The 17351-nt window shown below is 35.3% G+C and overlaps 1 non-coding gene across 1 annotated transcript; it reads left to right on the top strand.

Moving 5' to 3' along the window:
* Positions 1-8223: 8223 nt before the first annotated feature.
* Positions 8224-8329, top strand: LOC128280310 (small nucleolar RNA R71). Its single transcript, XR_008270490.1, has one exon. It is a non-coding gene; the product is annotated as a small nucleolar RNA R71 (small nucleolar RNA).
* Positions 8330-17351: the final 9022 nt, after the last annotated feature.

Below are 17351 nucleotides of genomic sequence, written 5' to 3' on the forward strand. Positions count from 1 at the left end.
CAACCAGTCCATGTTGAGGCCTTACAGTGACAGATGACCTTCTAGGAGGTGCCTCAGTTTGCAGTGGCACATGAGGCAGAGTAAAACCTGGAGGAGGACCCTCATTCTCCTCTTCAGTGATTGCCATGGGAGCTTTTCTTTTATCAGTGGCCCTCAGTAGCTGAGCCATTTCAGCCATCATATTCCTCTGAGCCTCTAACATTTGTTCCCTCATGTCATTCTGTATTTTGGCCAACTGCTCTTGCAATTGGTCTTGCATATCCTTTTGCAATTGTTCGAACCTTTGATCCAAACTCTTAGTTTTAGTGCGAGTGCCGTAAGGATATGTGATTTCCAGATTTTCTTTTCTACCTTCTGAAGTAAACTTTAACTAATTAGGGTCTTTCTATAACTTTGAATGCAAAGGATGCGATGAAATGCTATGAGATGCAAATGCATGAATGCAAAAAGGGTATCGATTCTGGTTCAATTTCATTTAGAAAACTTTATTTAAAAAAAGAATATCTCTACATATAAGAGGATTACAAATACGCTTTCGCCCTAATGCCCAAAGTTTTAACTCTATCTAATAAAAGGGCTAACTCTCGTCCTATATCCAACGACGATCCGTACATCAGACACAATACATCAGCTCGTATTGCCAAGTCTTGTACATATTCAGCAACCTCTCGAATCTGGGCTACGGCCTCACCCATGACGTGATCCCTTTCTCTGACCTGTCATCTAGATTGATGAAGCTCCCCCTTCAGATAATCTTCTCGCGCCTCGAGCTGCTCAATCCGAAGTTCACCATCATGCAATGCCACTTCCAAATCTTCAACCTTACTTTTTAGCTCTTTTTACTCGACCGTAAAATCATGATTTCGATGCCAACGAAGGGATCTTCCAAGCTCAGTTACCTTGGTCTTCAACCCTTTATTCTCTTCCTCTAATGCCAAATTCTATAACTGCATCTCTTGGAACTTCCTCCCCTAATACTCGGCTCTAGCTTTTTCCTCTTGGACCTATTTCTGCAACTGGTTTGAAGACCCTCCTACTCTCGCTCTCCTCAAGGATACTTGTGCCTTTTTGCAATGCTCCTTTAGATCATCTCGATCTTCCTCAATTTTCCTCTTTTCTTTCCTTTCCTTCTCGACCTCCATCCTTTGAACATCGACATCTAAGCTCAAGTACATTTTTTCTTCTTCAAGTTTTGCTATCCTCTTCTTGAGCTCCAAGTTCCTTCTCTCGAACTCTTGCTTCATAATTTCTAACTCCGAGGGCATCACTTGCAAATATTCCTCTATCGGTCGAGCTCCTTCCATGCTTGGCTTAGGGATGTTATCATTAATCCTTCTGCCTCTCTGTTTGACATATTTCGGTGTCGTAGTAGGGCTAATAGCTACTCCTTTCAATCGAAAAGTCTTATTCCAAGCACTTGAAACCTCGCTAACCTTCCTCTTGTAATCGGCTCCTTTGTATACAAACTCACTTTGAGCCAACCCATGAGTCGCTGGTACGAACTGCCTCAATCAATACTGCCTTAGCACGAGCAAAGGGGCATAACCAATGGCACCCCAAATTCCCAACAGGGGAACCCAATCAAAGCCGCTGCATTGATAAAGTATCTCACCAAGAATCATCCACGGAGCCCTCCACTCAACATCTTTCGATTGAAGGTTCTGAAGTAGTGCTATCCAATTCTCTTCCGGCACATCCACTTTCCCAGATGAGGCTACTATATCTTTCAACAGGGAGTAGTTCTCAAAGAAAACCCGACAAACAATCCCATCAATCAATCGGAAATGACTGTAGAACCAAGCCAAAAGTAACTGAGCACACCCTATAAACCTACCTGCACCAGCCCTCCTACATGCACCTAAGGACTTGAATGTCTTTGCCAAAATCACAGGGACGGAAGTGACCTTTTTACTGAGTCGATGAAAAAGATCTGTGGTTGCCTCATCCACATATCCCAAAGCCCTAGGAAAAACCATCAGTCCATAAAAACATAAGGCAAAAACGTGTACCTTCTTCGTCTCATCGGGGTGTGTCAAAATCAGATCTTTCAAGGCGTCCCATGAAATGCACTTGCACTTACCCTTCTCTTTAATTCTGGCCGTGATCCACTGCTCACTCATCCCCGTAATAGTCATCAATTTCTTCCAAAAGGTAGGCACACAAGGAGCTCGAGAATAGATCCTATCATTCTGAAACCTGGGACAACGAAGTAAGGCAGTGTACTCCTCCACGGTAGGCACCAAATCTACTTCCCCAAAAGTGAAACAACTGTAAGCCAGGTTCCAAAACTGAGCAAGGGCTCGGAACAAGTGCTCATCTACCTAAACATCGAGCAAGTAAGGTAAGTCTACGTAATTATCGTAGAATAACTGCTTGGTCTCATTGCCCCACTGATCCCAAATTTCCTTAAGCTCTTGGAGATTATTCTGTGTGACACTAATACGAGTATAATCTGACAGCTCTGACACATATCCCATAGTTATATTGTCTCCCTTTTCTAGTTGAGTTTGCTCAGACCATCTATGGACGTTGGCGTTGCCCTCCACTCTATCAATAAGTCCGTTATCCATAATAAAACTTCCTAACTTAGAAACTGACCGTGAATCGATACCTTCGTGAATGCAAAATGACATGCAAACAAAAGAAAAGAAGTAGTTAGTATCACATGATATCAATAAATCTCAACGATAATTTATAAGGGTAGTATCTAAAGTTTAACTCTAACTAAGTTGGGTTCTTACGGTTTTTCTATATGAGGTTGGTTCTAAAGTTTGAGGTACCTGAACCAACAGATTCCTCGATTCTCACCCATTATAGGCTCATTTGAAACGAGTTTAGTTCAGGAGAATACGTTTCCCTATGGCTACACGGAAATGAAAATCTCACCAAACCACAGGTACGGATGTATCCCGAAAGTGATCCATTATCCTGTATGGAGGCGAAAACCTCACGAAGGCGTAGTTTCTCACTCCCACTTAAGGGTGTGACCACAACGGTCATGCAAATGCAATGCATATCAGAATATAGCAACACATGCAATAATACAAGCACATGTAATGCAAAGCGGATTAAATTTTAAAATTTTTAATTTCTGACATTAAGACAAGAGATAATCAATTACACGACCTGACTCTCTTATTGGTCCCCAGTGGAGTCGCCAAGCTGTCGAAACCATTTTTTTAAATTGAGTTTTAGGAAAATGGGAATCGACTTTAAAGAACGAAAACATGAGTCGCCACCAATCTTTTTTAGGTGTGATTGGATCACCTTTAAAACATTTTGTTTTAAAATCATTAGTTTTGGTGTACGAAATAAAAAGAACGGGTTCGGGAGTCGGTTACGTACGAGGAAGGATTAGCACCTCCGTAACGCCCAAAAATTGGTACCTAATTCATTATGAAATGTCTTTAAGGTCGGAAATTAAAAATTTTAAGATGCAATCCTCTTTTAATATTTTTGATTTTTGAAAATTAGGGTTCACTTATATCAAATAAATCAAAATATTACATCCAATAAGTTAGGACACAATATTTTTAAGATATTTGACACTAAGTTAGCCTTTTTGGAAATCCTTATCTCGAAATGACAAAACGCCACATCCAGTAAGTTAGGACACAACGCTTTGAAATTTCAAGACAGTTGCTCGTATTTTGAAAATTTTAAAAACTTAGAAGGGTACTTGACTATTCGAACTCAACGAGAAAAATTGAAACCTAATAAGTTAGGGCACTACTTTTCTCGAAGCTTCCAAACACCAAGCATTGCCTTTTTATTTTGAAAACTTTGGAATCTTGTTTTTTAATTAATGAATGAGGAATCACATTATCATTATGGAATAGAATATTGCAATAATAAGTGAATAAAACATGCATTTAAATGATACAAATGGCAATAATACAAAGATCATATACTAGATACATACATGTTTAAAATTACATGACATCATATATACAAAGATATACATAGCATATATTGAAGATGAATAAGCAAAACATACAAACATACATAGTAATAATTAAGAAATGATGCATGATACACAATAAAAAATAGTAATATAATATCAATGTACATGTTCATAAAATATAACATCAAATAATAATTATAAAATGACATTTAATACATAAATGATATATACAATATAAAAATATATAAAAGAATTAGTATATATAAAAATATAAAATAAAGTGAGTAATTGTTAACGAAATATACTTGTAATACAAATAAAAATATGATATTTAATGATAATTTTAAAATAGTATTTAATATACAATATATAATATATAATAACAAAAAATTTACAAAAGAATAATAATTATATATAAAATAAAAATATATTGGTTTTAAAAAAATAATATATAAAATAAAAAGTATGTAAAAGAATTTATAAAAGAATTATATAATATATAAAAATATCAGTTTAAAATGAAATAACACATAATATATACATAAATGATTAATAATGAAATATGTATATAATATGAGTTAAAAATATAATTTAATAATAATAATTTATAAATTTTAAAATTATAAATAATATAATGAATAATATAAAACATAAATAATATAATAGATAATATACGATATACATAACATATAATAAAACAATAATAAGTAATATATAATAAAATATAATAAATGTTATATAATAAAATATAATATAAATATATATAGGAAAATAATATATGATAAATAAAAATTTTATATAAATATAAAAATAGTATTTTTAATAATAATATATGTATAGTTTTTAAAATAAATAAATTATATATATATATATATAAATAACAAAATTTGAAATAATAAAGAAAGGGCTAAAATTGAATTTAAATATAATTATAAGGCTAATTTGCAAAATAATAAAAATTCTAGGCCTGATTTGCAAGAATTAAAAATGACAAAGGACTCCCTGGGCAATTTGCCCTAATCCTAAATGACGCCGTTTTCTGGATATTGTTTTAAAAATCACTTATGGGACCAAATCAAAATAAAATTAAAAAACTAGGGCTAAATTAAAAATAAAACAAAATCAAACTGAAATTTCAGAAAACACGGGAGAATCAATCGGGTAATTTGCCCATTCTCCAAAAACACGCGAATCCTCCCCAGGTCACGGGTCAACGCGCGGATCCTGGAAGCTTTAGAACTACACCGTTTTGAGCTTATTAGATTAAGCAGAAATGATGCCGTCTCATTGAGGCTATATAAACCAAGACTTAAGCCCAAAATTCATTTTACACCGGGTTTAAAAAAAAAGTTGAAAATTCTCTGAAAAGGAGAGAAAGGGGAAAGTCCGGCCTTTGGTCTCTGACTATGGTGCAGTACCTGCACACGCGCCACACACGCCACACGCGCCGTCGTACACGATGGTCTGAGGGTTTAAAAAAACCCTCGTGCTTCCACAGGTAATTCCTTCTCTTTAAAATGTTACTATTTTTTTAAAAAACGATTCGTATATTCGTAAAAGAGAAAAGAAAACAAAGTATGAAGAATAATCACCTTCTGAAATATTATTGCAAATGTTTGGTGTACAATGCTTTTCTGGTATATTTCCCTCTATCCCCCCTTTTTTACATACTTAAGAGAAGGCTTTATAGCCTTAATCTACTGTCTATTTTGGAAAAAAAAATCGAAAGATTTCTTTCCAAACTCTGTTCTAATCTATTTACTGTAATCTTACTTTGATTTCTTTCCTTTTCTTGCAGGTGACCGCAAGGATCTTGCTTGACCACTAATGTCTGCGTGCTGATGGAGCCAACGCGAGATCGTAGCTTGAATCTGGCGTGATTTGCGCATCAATGGTGGCGCGATGTCCGATGGCAGATCACGACGCGCTTGGTGGTGACGATAGGGCCGTTGAATATACGCGAGATGAAGGGTCGCGTCGCTTAGAGTGCCCGAAGCTTCCAGGATTTCTTTGCGGCGCTGAGTTCCCAGGAAACCCTAGCTTCTGATTTGGAGTCCATGTGTTTGGGGCTCATTAGGCCTGCTAAGATTTGGGTCACGATTTGACTTTGGGTTGGTGTATGTGATGGGCCTCGGGTGTATTTGGGTCGGTCTGTTATGTTTAGACATTGGGCCCTACTGTTTGGGCTTTGTAACCTGGACTTTTATGGACTGTTAAATAAATGTTTATTTATTTATTTATTTATTTTTGTTTTATTTAGGGCCGGTCAAATTTGGGCTACTACAACTAAAATATAAATAAATCATTACTGTTAGTGCTCGGGTTGCCTCCCGAGAAGCTCTTATTTATAGTCTTTAGCTGGACTTACCTCTCTTCTACATGGTCAAGGTGGTGCGAGGAGTTTAGACTCCTCATCCCTACTATCAACTTTATCAACATAAGGTTTAAGACGGGTGTTGTTTACCTTAAATGTGTCGAATTTGGGATGAATTACCTTGACTGTACCATATGGGAAAATACTAAGTACCGTAAGAAGAATTTATTCATTAGGTTCAGGAGTGGCAATGCAAGGATCTATTGCATCTAGTATTACATTGTCTCCAACCTTAAGTTAATTTGGTGAGCTTCTCGATTTCTGTGTCCACCATTCATCTAGCTCTTCGATTTGTAGCCTTCATTCTTCATAGATAAGTCCTTTGTTGTTGTTTGAACACGACTCATATGCGTTCTTCGAAACTGTTTCTTGCATAGAGGGTATCACCACATGATCAGTACTAGTAGAATGATTTATACAACCACCTTTGATTTTTGATGTGTTACTCGAATTACGAGCTTGAAGGGTGATTGTTTCGTCTCCCACACGAAGTGTGAGTTCACCTGTACCAACATCAATAATGGTTCTAGCAGTAGCTAAAAAGGGTCGTCCTAAAATCAAAGGTGCGTTACTATCCTCTTCCATGTCTAGAACAATAAAGTCTACTAGGTATATAAATTTATTGATCTTAACAAGAACATCTTCATTGATACCCCTAGGAAATCTAATGATTTTATCAGCTAGTTGAATGTTCATCCTAGTGTGTTTGGGTTTACCAAGACCTAGCTGTTTAAACATTTTATAAGACATAATATTAATGCTTACCCCTAAGTCAGTCAATGCATTATGAACATCTAAACTACCAATTAAACAAGGAATTATAAATCTCCCTGGATCTTTCAATTTGTTGGGTAGCTTATTCTGTAATATGGCTGAGCAAACTGCATTCAACTCCACATGCGACACCTCATCCAACTTTCATTTGTTTGTTAGAAGCTCCCTTAAAAATTTGACTATGTTTGGCATCTGAAGAGAGCTTTGATAAACTGCAAGTTAATATGTAATTTCTTTAATAGTTTAAGGAATTTACCAAATTGTTCATCTATACGGTCTTTCCTTGTCGCATTGGGGTATGGCACCCGTTGTTTGTACTCTTTACTTATCATTTTCTGGTCATTGTGGTCCACCTCACCCTTACCTTTACTTACCACAATTTCCTGCCATTGTTCTGGTTCAGGTGCAATTAACCCTTCTTCATCTTGAATAGTAATTGCATTGATTTGCTCCCTTGGGTTAGATTTAGTGTTACTCGGTAGGCTACATTGTGGTCGTTCGGATATTAATTTAGCGAGCTGACCGATCTGAGTTTTGAGCCCTTGGATTGACACTTGTTGATTTTTAAGTGTCGTCTCGGTATTCTGAAAATGAGTTTCTGACACTGAGATGAATTTTGTTAGCATCTCCTCAAAGTTCAATTTTTTCTTTTATTGGTAGGGTGGTTGTTGGAAGCCTAAAGGTGGTGGTCTCTGATTCCCTTAGCGTCCCGATGAGAAATTTGGGTGGTTCCTCCAACCTACATTGTAAGTATTACTATAAGGATTATTTTGAGATCGAGGATTATTACCCATGTAATTTAACTGCTCATTCTCCATGTTGTGGCCATAGGGTGGGTATTTTGAATTGCTTGATCCACCTCCACTTGCTTTGCACTGCATTACTGGGTGAACTTGAGAAGAACTAAGAAAACCATAAATTTTCTTATTCAAGAGTTCTACCTGATTAAAGAGCATGGTGACTGAATAGACGTTATAAACGTCGGCTGTTTTTGTTGGCTTTGTCCTCATGACTTGCCACTGATATGTTATTCAGTGATATCTCCTCTATAAATTCATAGGCATCTTCAAGTGTCTTATTATTGATGGTTCTGCCAGTAGCTGCATCAACCATTTGTCGAGTCAAAGGATTCAGGCCACTATGAAAGGTTTGAACCTGTAGCTAGAGTGGTAACCCATGGTGAGGGCATCTTCTCAAGAGGTCCTTGTATCTCTCCCATTCATCGTAGAGTGTTTCTAAATCCATCTACACAAAAGAAGAGATATCATTATGTAATTTGGCTATTTTAGCTGGCGAAAATTATTTTAATAAAAAAATTTCGGTCATCTGTTCCCAAGTGGTGATTGATCCTTGTGGCAACGAGTTCAACCACTGTTTAGCCTTATTCCTCAACAAAAAAGGAAACAACCGAAGGCGAACATTAATTTTAAAAGTGTCGCAAGACTCTAAGAAATTTGCCAAGTGAGCGTTGGGATCCTCGTGCTGTAAACCATCAAACTGAACAAACTGTTGGATCATTTGAATTGTGTTAGGTTTCAGTTCAAAATTATTTGCAGCAATAGCAGGCCTAACTATGCTCGATTCAGTTCCTATTAAATTAGATTTAGCATAATCATACATAGTGCGTGGAGCAAGATTCTAATTTACTGGATTAGCAGCAATCGCAGGAGGTAGCGGATTTTCTTGGTTTTCAGCCATCTCCTCGGTTGTGGTTGAAGTGTCGTCCTCTTGCTCGTCCTCTGTGTACCTTAGGCTTTGCCTTCTTTCTCTTCAATTTTTACGAACTGTACGGTCAATCTCACCGTCAAAAAGTAGTGGTCCTGACGGGTTTCTTCTGGTCATAAACTAGAAAAACCTATCGGAAGAAAATAAATGAAAAATTAGAAAATAAAATAAAATTTTAAAATTGCAATAAAAGTAAAATGGCTAAAGTAATAAAATTGAGTGTTCCTAATATCCTAGTTCCCCGGCAATGACGCCAAAAACTTGATGCGTGATATTCGTGACAGGTTTTAAAAATTTATAAATGAATCGTTCTTGAGACTAACTTATTATCACGATTAAGGAAAGTGTACCTATTGAACTGTAGTATAGTTCAGCAAGACCGTATTGTTGAACCCAAAGGAACCTCGAGTACTAGTATTTACTTCTTTTTTATTATCTAGCCTAAAAATCAAGAGGTTTGGTTATCTAAACTAATTACTAAACTAAGAATGCACAGAAAGAAAAATTGGGAAAATACTTTTTAGAAAATTCAATTGATTAAGACAATACCTAAGGAAAAATCCACCTAGACTTCACTTGTTATTTCACTCTGAATCAGATGATTTATTCATTTGACTTGATCCGTAGAAATCTCTAAGTTATATTATTATCTCTCTCAAGACTAATAATGTCTAAACCTAGGTTGAATAATTGAAATCTCTTTCTAATTAACACCTTAGAATTGTATTAACTCGATCTATGGATTCCCTTATTAGGTTTCACCCTAATCCGGCAAAATCTTGTCACCCTATCTCTAGCACCCAATCAACTCCGCTTAATTACAACAAATTTACTCTTAGACAGGGTCTATTCCTACTCTGAATAAGAGCATTAACTTGAGTCAATATCCTGGAATATTAAAATAAGAATTAAGAACACATAATTAAGAGTAAATCAAATATTTATCATACAAATCAGATAATAATAACAAGATCCATCTTAGGTTTCATTCCCCTTAGGTATTTGGGGGTTTTAGTTCATACTTATGAAGGAAAACATTTCAAAAGCATAAAAATAAAAAAATATAAGAAAACCCAAAACTCCTAAAGAAACTTGAAGGGAGATCTTCATTCTTGATGATGAATCCGACTTCTGAGATGGATCAATCGACTTTCCTTGAGTAATTCCTTGCTTCCTCCTCTCCGTCCTCCTTCTAAGTGCCTCAGAGCCCTCCAGATTGGCCTTTCCTGAATTGGGTTATACTTGGACTCGGTAGGGACACGCCCGTGTGCAATTACTCCAGCCCGTAGTCAAGGCTATTGAGTAGGCACGGGAGTGTAAGTCGTGCTTCGATCCTACCAAAGAGACACGACCGTGTGACGAAGTCCAGGCCGTGTTGATTTCCCATCTGGGTCCATTTTCTCCGTTTTTGTCCTGTTTCTTACTTATTTTTACTCTCCTATGCTCACCTATGTATAAAACATGAAATTAAAGGATTAGGCACATCGAATTCACCAATTCTAAGGAAAAACCATCCATAAATGTGCTAAGCATGGGATAAAAATATGTACAAATTACGGTTTATCATGTGGCTGATTTTTTCTTGATTTAAATGCACAACATCATCAGGATCAGGACTCGGTCAATTGCAAATCTCCAGGTAAATCTTTGATTTCTTTAACTCTTCAAGGACCTTGTGTAATTAAACCAAAATTTGATTCATGAACATCTACATGCAGTCGAATTTTGGGTTGAATTAGTCCTCCATTTGGATGGTTTTGTAACAAACATAAAGCTCTCAGACCTGTCGAACAATAGTAGATAATTTAGAGGACCAAAGAATATAATTTAACCACTTTAATTAATCAATTTACTTTATTAATTAAAACCCAATTTATTAATGAAATATATTAAAATAAATTATTATATATAACTTTATATTTTATTATTTAATTTAATCATGCATGACCCACTTTATAGCTTGAAAATATAATATGCTCAAATTAATATAAAAGAAGCCATTTTCTGCATGAAAACTATATAATAAAGCATAAAATCACATTTTAATAATTTCTATGTCCCAATTTCATATTTTCATATATTTCATATATTTCATTAACTTATTAAACAATTACTTGGTTTTAACAACAAATTTAAGTAAAAGGTGATGAATTATTTAGGAAAAATCCTATATATTTTTCAGTCTAGACACCCCCAAACCTAAATCATTGCTAGTCGCGAGAAATGTTTATGCACAGCACAAGGTCCCACTAAGGCAAAATTGCTAATTGTATAAGTAGCATCAATCTTTGTCTCATAATCATGCATTAATAACTTCATGCTCATCAATCTTCTTTATTAATAAGTAATTCATATGCAAACATTCCTTAAGATTATACGAAGCTTCAAAATATGCCAACATGAATCATAGTTTGCCTATATGTCACAGCCATAGATAAATTTCTTCATTCAACATAATTTCTTATCAATCAAGCAAACAATCACGACGCTTATTTATGATCTTCATATGTTGAACTTAGGACTTCCTCTCCACTAATGTAGGTGACATAATCATCAAATCAATAGGTCTTTTATAAGGTTGTAATGGGGCTCGGTTAAAGGTAAGGATTTTAAGGGATAGGACATTTCGGTTTTAAAAAATCTTAACCTTTAACTTTGTCTTGGATTTCTCAAAATTCTACCTTTTTCTTTAAGTGATCCCTTGGAATACCCCCAAACTTATTTTGAACTCATGCTCATACATTTTTCTTTGTGGAAACTGAGCAAACTTTTCTTCGCTTTTTTATTTAAGCATGAGCACATACATCTTTATGAAAACTTTCTCAAATGTTGCTTACCAAGACAACTTTAGTCAAGATGGGTGTGCAAAATTAGGATAACTTCAAAAGATGGAGATATGGCTTTTAATGTAGGTTCATTGCAATAAACAGGGCTTTTAAGCTCAAAATTATACTTTCAAGGGTATAATATGATAAGGTGGGCTTGAATAGAATCAAACCATCCAAAGAAACTGGTTCCTATATCATCTTAGATTTTTTTGTCTCCTAGAATTTCGCCTCAAGAAAGTTACAAAGTCAATTCTAAAGATATAAACCTTCATGCATGTCTAATCTCAAAAGAAACTAAGTTTTCATGGCAAGCATTACCTAAGACTAAAATCATACAATCATTTTGTTCTTCATGATAACATACAATCACTCAGATAAAACCATCGTTCATGCTTGTATACAAGCTATCTCATTAACAAAGAATTTCTCTAAACATTCATTTATTAAAACATACTCATGAAAGAAATGATTGAAACATAATTGAAAATTTTAAAACTTTTAAGCAATTATTTGCCTTACCCCCTATAACAAGAAGCAATGTCCTTATTGCAAGAACAAAGTAATAAATGAAAACTGAACACTAGGTAGGGTTAAAAAGAAAGAGACGTGAGTTATTAAGACTGCTTAAATACCAAGTCTTTCCTTATAATCCAATCCTAGACATGTTCATTCCCATTACCACATCACTTAGTCTTTTTCTTTTTAAAGAAGCATTTATTCATGCTTGCTATATTTTATTTTGTAGAAATTAAATCTTAGCTATTAAGGAACAAATTCCTAAAGACCTAAAATAAATAAATAAAAAGACAAGAATCCCCCCTTTTATTTTTCTGACTCATTCCCCTTGTCTTCTTTAGCTTCTTCTTCGCTTGTATAATCAGTATCTTCCATCCATGTCTCAAAGATAGCATCTTTTCTACTGGTCTTAGGTATTCCCTTCCGCAAGAATGGCTCCCATACTTTCTTACAATCCATTGGGATCCCAGATTTGTCACAACATCAAGCACTTGTTGAAGAAAATCCCATTTGTTGTTGTTCATCATAAGGTAGTACTCATCTTCTTCAACATCAGGTAAATTAAATAAATCATTGATGGACTTAGAAGTAAGAGGTACCCTTTTTCTTCCGAACGATGACCTCAGTAGCATCTTGTGTTGTCAAACTTGCATAGAACTCTCGAACTAGTTCATCATCGGGAAGTGAACGAGCATCACAAAATCGTTCCCACTTAAGAGCATTGATTATCTTTCTAATCGGTATAAGGACTGCCATCAAATCATTACTCTTCAAATTAAAACCTTTTTCTGGTATTATACATTGATGATTGAAAATTGAATTAAATCTCTCTTTCACTTCTTCATCGATTACAATCTGGTTTTTAGAAGCAGTCTTCAGCGAACCTTGTGACGGCGAAGAGGTTGCGGCGGTGATAGCGACTACGTGTGACAATGATGTTGATGTTCCTGCGATTCTCTTGCGGCGGCACTAGGTGGTTTCAGCAAAAGAAGAGGAATGGACTAAGGGTTTCTTTTGGGATTTGAGGCTAGCGGCGCAAGAAGGTAGTTTAGGGATTTTTATGGTTAAGCAAATTGCTTTCAGGGATATAAAAATTAGTAGAATGAAGAGGGGTTTATATAGGGAAAACTAGGGCAACATGTAGCAAAAATTTAGCTACATTACGGCTACTTGGGCAGCAAGCAATGGAAGTGGCGGTAATAGGTGTGGATTTTTCTCTCCTATCTGCTGTCTTGGGCTTCAAATTCAGATCATATTTACAACTTATTCAACAAAGAGGTGGGCCAAATTTAACCCCTTTTATTAATATATACATTTAAATTAAACAAATAAATTAAACTAGAAAAAAAACATTCTAAATCTTAATTAGGAAATTTCTTCTTAACAAATTACATTAAATTAATTCCCAGAAAGGTTGGAAGGGTCATAGCGATCCCGCTTAAGTTCCAATCTCCTTAGAAAAAATTAATTAAATGTACTAAATTAAGAAAATAAATACTAATTATTTATTTATTTACAAAATGAGATCATGAAAAATCAACGAGGATTCAACTCTCACCACGTCACCATCCCAATAATGCTTGAGAAGTTGACCATTTTTAAACGTACCTCCATAATTGTCATATAATTCAATAGCTCCATAAGGATAAACTCGATAGATGGTATAGGGTCTTTTCCATCGTGATTTCAGCTTCCCAGGAAATAACTTTAGCCTTTAATTAAACAACAAAACCTTCTGACCTTCATTAAACTTGTGAGGTCGTATATGACTATCATGCCATCTTTTTTATCTTTCTTACACATTTTGGCATTCTCATAGGAAAACAACCTCAACTCTTCCAACTCATCCAGTTGTAATGTCTTTCTCTCACTAGCTTGCTTAAGATCAAAATTCAACTTCTTCAAAGCCCAGTGAACTCTATTCTCCAACTCTAATGGAAAATTACATGACTTCCCAAAAACCAACCGGTAAGGATTCATTCATAACAGTGTCTTAAATGTTGTTCGATAGGCCTATAATGCATCATCGAGCCTTCGAGGTCAATCTTTTATGCTAGGGCGTACTACCTTTTCAAGGATACCTTTGAATTCACGGTTCACTCTTTCAATTTGTCTATTAGACTAAGGGTGATAGGCAGTAGCAATCTTATGCTTCACATCATATTAGTCAAGCAACCACTTAAGCTATTTGTTCACAAAGTGAGAACTTTCATCACTAATAATAGCTCTTGGTGCCCCAAATCGTGTAAACACATGCTTATGTAGGAATCGCATGACTACCTTAGCATCATTTGTAGGATATGATTCAGCTTCAACCTATTTAGACACATAATCCGCAGCAACTAAGATGTATTTGTTCCCATTCAACGAAGGAAACGGTCCTATGAAGTCAATGCCCCATACGTCAAATAGTTCAATCTCCAAAATATTTGTTAAGGGCATTTCATTCCTCCGTGATATATTTTCAGTTCTTTGACAATTATTACAGTTCATCACATAAACGTAAGAATCTTTAAATAGTGTAGGCCAAAAGAAACCTGCTTACAAAATCTTTGCTGCAGTACGTGTACCACCAAGTGTCCCCTACTTAAAGATGAATAGCAATGATATAAGATCTTAGCAATCTCACTTTTAGCTACACACTTTTGGATTATATTATTTGCATACTGTTTAAACAAGAACGGGACCTTCTAGGAATAATTCTGACTATCATAAAGGAATTTCTTCCTTTGTTGGTATGTCATTTCTTGAGGAATTATTCCAAATTGGCAAAATCAGCAAACCAAGGTGTTTCATGAATTCGACTCACCTCAAATAAGTTCTCATCTGGGAAATTCTTGTTGATAGGCACATATGATCAAGTTACCTTATCTTGCTCCAACCTCGACAAATAATCAGCTACTTGATTTTCAAAACCTTTTCTGTCTTAGATCTCAAGGTCAAATTCTTGGAGTAAAAGTATCCAATGAATTAGCCTCGGTTTCGCATCTTTCTTTGTGAGCAAGTATTTAAGGGCCGCATGGTCAGTAAATACTGTAATTTTGGTACCTATAAAATATGAGCGAAATTTGTCAAAAGCAAAAACTATAGCAAATAGTTCCTTTTCAGTTACTGTATAATTGAGTTGGGCTCCCGTCAAATTTCTACTTGCGTAGTAAATAGGGTGGAATACTTTATTTTTTCTTTTACCTGTCATAGCTCCAACAACATAATCACTTGCATCATACATCAATTCAAAAGGTGTACTCCAATCGGGTGTAATGATTATTGGGGTTGAGATTAACCACTTTTTTTTTTCTCTTCAAATGCTTCTAAACATGCTTTGTTAAATTCAAACAGTGCATCTTTCTCTAACAATAAACATAACGGTTTAGAAATTTTCAAAAAATCTTTGATAAACCTTCGGTAAAAATCGGCATGGCCTAAGAAACTTCTAACTCCTTTCACATTCATTGGAGCCGATAATCTTTCAATTACGTCCACCTTTTCTTTTTCGACTTCAATTCCTTTCTTTGAAATTCTATGCCCTAAGACAATCCCTTCCTTAACCATTAAATGGAATATCTCCCAGTTAAGGACAAGGTTCATCTCTTCGCATCTTTTTAGTACCTTAGCCAAATTACTCAAACAAATATCATAAGTGTTACCAAAAATAGAAAAATCATCCATGAAAACTTCAACAAAATTTTCAACCATATTAGTGAATATTGCCACCATGCATCATTGAAAGGTTGCAGGTGCATTGCATAAGCCAAAAGGCATTTGCCTAAAAGCAAACATATTGTACAGACAAATAAAGGTTGTTTTATGTTGGTCTTCCGGAGCTGCAACTATTTGGTTATATCTCGAATAACCATCTAAAAAATAAAAGAATTCACTACCTGTCAGTCGATCTAACATCTGATCTATAAAATGCAACGGAAAATTGTCCTTTTGAGTGGCTTTGTTTAGCTTTCTGTAGTCAACACAAATTCTCCAACCAGTAACAATTCTTGTTGGGATCAACTCGTTATGCTCATTCTCAACAATCGTAATTCCACCTTTCTTCGGCACACACTGCACTGGACTTACCCAGAACTATTCGAAATAGGATAGATGATTCCTGCATCTAGCCATTTGATCACTTCCTTTCTCACAACCTCTTTCATAATAGGATTGAGCCTCATTTGCCCATCAATTTAAGCTTTTTCACCTTCCTCTAGAATAAATTTATGCATGCAAAATGAAGGGATTATACCTTGAATATCAGCTATTGTCAAACCAATTGCTTTCTTAAATTTCTTTAGAACAGAAATTAGTTGCTCCTCTTGATCTTTTGTCAGTTCTGCTGAAATAATCACAGGCAAAGTGCAACAGTTACCTAAATAAAAATATTTCAAATGGGAATTAAGTACCTTTAGTTCGAGTGTAGGTGGTTCTTTGATTGACAATTTAGGTTGCACAAATTCTCTGATTTCCAACTCTAATGGTTCAAATCGTATGGATTGAATAAAATTTCTCGGATTGGCTTCCATGAAAGCCATGTTTTCTTCCCCTTCTTCATCCTCCAAAGGGTTAAAACCTAAGTGTAACACCCCAAACCCGACCTAGACGCTATGGCCAAATCCGCGATGTCACATTAAAGTGTATTTTGAAAAACATTGTCTGATACTAAAAACCTCGTTCTGATTTTTGCAAAAAATTTAGAATATCTTGCTCATTTTTCAACTCTAATTGGTTTAGCACTGTGTTAATTATATTAGATTGTTATTGCATTCAAAAAAAACGTTGCGGAAGCTTTTTAAAATGTGTTGCAAAATGTAGAGTTTAAAAATGTTTTTATCTCTTTGAAAAACCGTGGCCTACTCCTAACAAATATGATCCAAAGCATATAAATCCCAAAATCAAAATAAAAACTTTAAAAGGCCTTGTTACAAACAAAAACCCAAATTAAATTACTTATAAATTAAAAGGAAGCAAAAACAGTTATGTGCCACCATCGAGTCTCTCGCAGCATCGATCCACCTAAGGATTACCTACGCAGAAAAGCAGAAGGGTGAGTTTAAGTAAACTCAGTGTGTAATCCCTTAACAATAGCCAGACAAACAGTAGGCAAATACAGTTTGGGCCTAAGCCCGTTTTCAGTAACAGTCCAGTATCAATTAAGGTCATAGCCCATTTCAGTATCAGTATCAGTGTTGGCCTTAGCCCATTTCAGTAACAGTAACACAAATGCAATAAAAAATCCTCC

The sequence above is a fragment of the Gossypium arboreum genome, chromosome 8 (genome assembly GCF_025698485.1).
Source record: "Gossypium arboreum isolate Shixiya-1 chromosome 8, ASM2569848v2, whole genome shotgun sequence".
In the NCBI taxonomy this organism is placed as follows: domain Eukaryota; kingdom Viridiplantae; phylum Streptophyta; class Magnoliopsida; order Malvales; family Malvaceae; genus Gossypium; species Gossypium arboreum.